Genomic DNA, 6,098 nt, shown 5'->3' with positions numbered 1-6,098 from the left:
TTGGTTTCTCAGTTTATTTTAAAAGGTTCATGAAGAGCTGTCCCTGATATGAGTGCTACAGAAGCCATAAGTCTGCTCTTTTAATATACCTTCCTAGAAAACTGACATAAACATTTGACAGAAAATGGCCCCTTTTACGGGAACTCTTTTCTGCCTCGTTCTGAAGACAGCCAAATCACCCGAGAGAGCTCCCTCGCTGCTGCCTCTGCATGCCGCAGCCTAATAAGCCAGACTTTTAGGCTCCCACCATAAAGCTCTCTTCCCTTATCAGCCATGCACCATGTTACTTGTTTAATATTCTTCTGGCCTGTGCTTACAGTTCTTCTGGAAGGAGGGGACTGATTTTGTCTATCAATTAAATCTGGGGTATTTTGTGGTTTTAGCTGTCTGCTGAAAGGCATCTCTATTACATTCCAGTAGTCAACATTTTTACAGAGTCATAGTACACAAGCCTTCCCTGCAGCCACTAGAAGCATATAGTCATTCATTCTGCTAGCACTGTTGTTAGGCATTTATTGCACCACTTAAAAGGTTTCTTATTTTATCACTGGATGGGGAGAGAGGTGGAGGGATGTGTGAGGTTTGGGAGGAGAAGAGAGGTTTCTCTACTTCCATTCTGGGCATTAAAGTTTAAAAACTGCTTCTTTAGACAAAAATAAGCAAAGAAAGTTAGCCCAGACTTTGGCTGTACAAGTGCTACAGTTTAAAACAAAAAATAGACTTCATTCGTGTGTGATGCAGTTTTGAAGAGAGGAAAAAGCCCCGTCAGAGATGCTTAAAATAAGACCTCCCCCAAACCTTCATTCATACATACAAGAAAACCAAAATCTTTTAACAGAAGAGGAAATCCCAGCACTGGGGTGGGATGGCAGGGGACTGTGCTTCTGCCTTAAGAAAATGTAATAGATGGGAATAACGAACACCTTGAGCATTATGTGAAGATGGGGGTGGAGGGAGATTGCTGGACAAGAAAAACTATATCCATATCTGCCTAAGCTGGTTAATTCACAGGTGCAACATTTGCCTAGTTATCGCACGAGACTGAAGACTGTCCCTTCACTTGTTAACATACTGCAGAACCGCACTGAGCTACCCAGCACAGGCAATGCCCACGACTTACTTAGCCTCTTTATGGGGTCACACCACACACACTGCTTGATGTAGGGGGTGGACTGGTTATCCATGATAGCCTGAAGTCAGGCAGAAGGTAGGACACCCGGACACCCACAAATAGCAATGCCATATGTCAGAGAGAGAGAGAGCTTCTGCCCTGAAGAGTATCCAATCTAAGACCACAGCTCCACAAACCGTGTGCTCCTGTGGCCTCTTCCATATCAACTGGGCTCTGGGTTGCTTGGCACTCTGCGCTCTTTAATATCAGGCCAATTATTTAGCTCTTGAATCTAAAGTTAGGCAACTGGTCTCAGCAATCTTGACTCTAATCTATGGATACCATTTGATAGAACAGCAGCTCCTCCAGGGAACAGGCATAAGCAATAAGCCAGTAAAGGCCTTCCTGATTTCTTGGCTGTACAAGCAATATAGCAACTGTACTTCATTGCTTTCAGGTGCATGGATATTACACTTTCTGAAGGGTAAGAGACACCCCAGAGCTTTAGTCCACTAATCAAAACTGAGAGTTCTTAGTTGCCTTCTTCTCTTTTCTCCAAAGTGAATCTTGAGAAAGATATAAGGGTTATAAATAGCAGCCAAGGGGGGAAAAAAAAAGATCACATTCCTAGTAACACCAAACCTATTGTCAAAAAAGATAATTTGCTAACTTCAGAGATTCACTAGGAGCTTCAGCCTCACCCCTACCGCCTACGTGCTCAAAGCTGGTTCACATGTGCATAATAGTTACAGGTATGTGCCAAATCCTGTAGCTCTTGAGCAAAACACTGGATGTTTGCCTGAAACGTGGCTCTTAATTTGCAAACCTGCCCACCTACAGTGCAAACCGTCGAGTCCTGTGGGAAATATCCAGTATGCCGAGCACCTGCATTTTGCCATATGCAATGCAAATTGCCAGGAGTTCCCACTATAGCTGCTTTGTAGCTCTGAATTAGCCAAACCCAATTGATCATGTTATGTATGGGAAAGGGCCCCCACCCAGGGTGCTTAAAAGCCTAGTGAGTCTGAAGAGAAATGACCCTTAGTGATTAACCTAAAGGTCTTAAGCCCCTGCCCCTGGACCCAGTGCTGCGGGGCTCAGTATCCATGCCAAGCCCAGCTAAGGCCAGTCCAGCATGCATAGATTGCATTGATTACACTCAGGTCTGCTGTTATATCAATTTAATAAAGCCGAGGCAAAAAAAAAAAATTCAGCACATAATCTCTTAATTTCCCTGGAAAATGGCTTCTGAGAAAAAAAAATAAGGGTGTCCATGAAGTATGACAGCGTGAACTGTGTTACAGAAAACTCACATCCTATGTCAATTTGGTCCAGCTTTGTCATTTACACATGAACTGAGGACTGCTATCAGGGTCCAATAGGATTTAGTTATAAAATATATTTAGCTAATAATATTACCCCCATCTAAAGACAAAATGGCTTTGGCACAAAAAGATTATGTGCTTCGTGGTAATTTAGTAAGCAAACAATTAAGTGGGGAACAATTAATAATTCCTGGTTCCTCACCTTCCCCACCACCTTCTACAGGCTGTTAAGTAGCAAGACCTGCCTAGAGATGGTAGGCACCCAAATCCCATACATGTCATTTGGGTAACCTCCCACCCTGTGTTTATTTGAAAATGCAATCTAAAAGCATCAGCATATACCAATATCTCTTACTGTTATTGTAGCATTGTCTGGCTATGCACCCAGCTGGATTCTCAGGAGAGCTCTGCTCCCACCTAGCTAGCTAAAGCAAGGCTAGGATTTTAAAAAAATGCAGAGCTTTTAGCACTTCCCTGTATGACACTTTAGGTCCTGAGGTCTCCGTCAAATATTTCAGGGCAGACTTTCAAAAATTAACCATGTCTGAACTGCTGGTGTCAGACACATGGATCCTTCCACTTGCAAAGCTCCATTCAGGCAAATGGAAAGCACAGAGAAAATGGCTACACAGCCCCTCACCTACCTGATCTGTTCTGCTTGTGTCAAACCAGTTTGTGCTGTTATCCCCTGGCCTGCAAAGGGTCTTCTAACACAAGGAGAATCAGACTTACTCCACTAAGAAGAAGCACCCAACAGGTTTACTTTCTATCAGGGCAGAAGTCTTGCACGTTTTTCTGGAACGGTCATGGCCATATATCTAAAGAGGTCTGTCATCAATGATTCACTCATTCAGACAAGCGCATATGATAACATGTAACCTGGATCAGAAGACCCAAATTCACATATCTACTGATAAAACCAGCCCAAAGTAACTGGATGTATAACATGTATTTAATGGTTACAATCCAGTCTAGGCAAGTTGCTGAACTCCTGGGGTAAAACACCAAACCAAACCAAAACTCTTCAAAAAACTGGACTGGAAGGGACCTCAAGAGATTATTTCATCCATTACCTTGCTTCACGTTAGACGGTTAGGAAGTTTGCCTATACTTAATAAAGCCAAGTATTTGGCAGCTATCCTAACCTCCTGTCCCCACATGCCACGTCTTCTCACCACACCTGTGTGTGGCTCATCTATACACACCCCATCTCCATCAAGCAGCAGATCTTGCTTCAACATGTGCCAAGCCTAAAGTCAAACCTGACTGCAGAAGTCAGAAGGTGCATGTTGAATGATGCACAAGATTGCAAGAAAGGAAAGGACTGCCTCTGGGGTATGGTAGATGACAGCTGCAATCTAATTTGCAGAAGGGCTGAGGACTAACATCTGTACCCGAATGTATGAAGTGCTATATAAGGCTAAATACTCCAACCCAGCCTGAATCCTAGCTGTCCCAAATTGAGCAACCAAAATGAATGGAAACGTTATCCCTTAATCTCTTTGTACCTCAGGTTCTCTAGGGGAAAGAGGATAACAACAACCTGTTACTTCACAGGCTTATAATAAAGGCAAAGTCATCGTTAACATTTGGGAAACACTCAGACAAGATACTGATGAGTGTCACAGAAAAAAGCCCGCAGGGATTTAAAGAATTTTGTCTTCAGAGCAGGTTTTCAATGGTATCCAGTAAATAAAGTACAGCCACATGCTGAACACCGACGAGAAAACAAAATGCCGAATAACCCGTCATTAAATTAACGTTATCCATGCTTGTCACTGACTGAGGCAGGGATTGGCGGGGGGGGGGGGGGGGGGGGGGGGGGGGGGGGAGTAGTATGGGATCATGTCATTAAAACCAGTATCAAAATCAATATGGCACAGGGGGACTGAATTAAGAATATGCAGGCAAACTAGCATGAGTGCACCATTTCACAACTTTAATGAAGCTCCTGTAATGTATGTAGTTAAAGCACCAGTAAATTTTTTTGCACTATCTTCTTAGGCAGTTTTCTTCATTAAAGTCAAACACTCCAGTGCACTTTGCAGATGTGGTTCTCTCTTAAGTTTTTGGCCTTCTAATAACTGCCACCAAATAACAGATTTAACAGAACTTTTAAAGAATTTCCATGTAACATGTTTTTTCTGCTTAAATACAGCTTATGAACTGGACAAAATAACTGGATTATGTAACTAAATTGAACTGAAGTGAAATAATGCATCTCTGTCATATGCATATTTTAGCTTAAATTTTAGGTTAGAAAGCTCAGGAAATAAAAGGGACCTTCCTCATTTGCATAGAATCAGAAAAATTAAGGTTGGAAGAGACTCGGGAGGTCACATCTAGTCCAAACCCTGCTCAAAGCAGGACCAGCCCCAACGAGATCATCCCAGCCAAAGCTTTGTCTAGCCGGGTCTTTCAAGCCACCAAGGAGGGAGATTCCACAGCCTCTTTGGGTAACCTGTTCCAGCACTTTACTACCCTCCTAGTGAGAGAGTTTTTCCTAATATCAACCTAAACTTCCCTTGCTGCAACTTGAGCCCATTGCTCCTTGTTCTGTCATCTGCCCCTACTGCAAACAGTCCAGCCCCATCCTCTTTGTACCCACCCTTCAGGCAGTTGAAGGCTATTATTAAATCCTCTCTGAGTCTTCTCTTCTCCAGACTAAACGGGCATTTGTACCCATGCTTGCACTACGGCACTGGGTGCTTTTAACAAGTGGCTGGCACTGCAGCACATGCATTTCTATAAGCAGCAAAAAATGGCGCCGGTGCATTTTTGAACTAAAACATATCGAAGGTGTTGTTGCCCTCCACTGGACTCTCTCCAATTTGTCTACATTCTTTCTTGGGGGGAGGGGGCAAAACTGGACACAGGATGTGGCCTCACCAGTGCAGAATAGAGGGGAATAATTACTTCTCTTGATCTGCTGGCAACACTTCTACTAATGCAGCCCAGTTTGCTGTTAGCTTTCTTGGCAACAAGAGCACACTGTTGCCTCATATTAGCTTACTGTCCACTGTAACCCCCAGCTCCTTTTCTGCAGAGTTGCTGCTTAGTCATTTGATCCCCAGCCTGTCCAAGTGCATGTCATTATTCCATCCTGGCTCGGGACAGAAATTACACATAAACAGGTATAAGTGATCGAAAACCTGTTCAGATTTGTAAAACAACATAAGTTTAGTGAAGATAAGCTGCTTCCAAAATGGCCAAAACTGGTTTAAAATAAAACTGATTTAAGTTAAATCAGTTTATTGACCTTGTGTTCCAGGTCCCCTCCAGATTCAAATTAACTCTCAGTCTCCCCGAACCCCAGGATGCTTTACACTTCCCCTGAAGATCCCCTCCCCCCCATCTCAGGGTGGGCATGCTAGCCTTGGCCCAAGCTGTCTACTCCAGCTGAGCAAAAAGGCATGCTCTAGCGCCCCCCAGGTTCTGGCCTGGGCCAGCACAGGCATGTGGCTGCATTTCTGGAATCAAAAGTGAATGTTTGTTCACTTGCTTATTGGTTCAATCTACGTAGTTTAGACTAACTTGTGAAGACTGAACTGATTCAGCCTTGGGCTTTTGGACTGTCTGTACTTAGCCCCTAAGTGCAGGGCTTTGTACTTGTCCTCATTAAACCTCATGAGATTTCTTTTGGTCCAATCTCCGGTTTGTCT

The sequence above is a fragment of the Crocodylus siamensis genome, chromosome 8 (genome assembly GCF_052110815.1).
Source record: "Crocodylus siamensis isolate JL-2025a chromosome 8, ASM5211081v1, whole genome shotgun sequence".
Taxonomy (NCBI): Eukaryota; Metazoa; Chordata; order Crocodylia; family Crocodylidae; genus Crocodylus; species Crocodylus siamensis.
The sequence above is the reverse complement of the archived record's forward strand: the minus strand, read 5'-3'. Positions refer to the sequence as shown.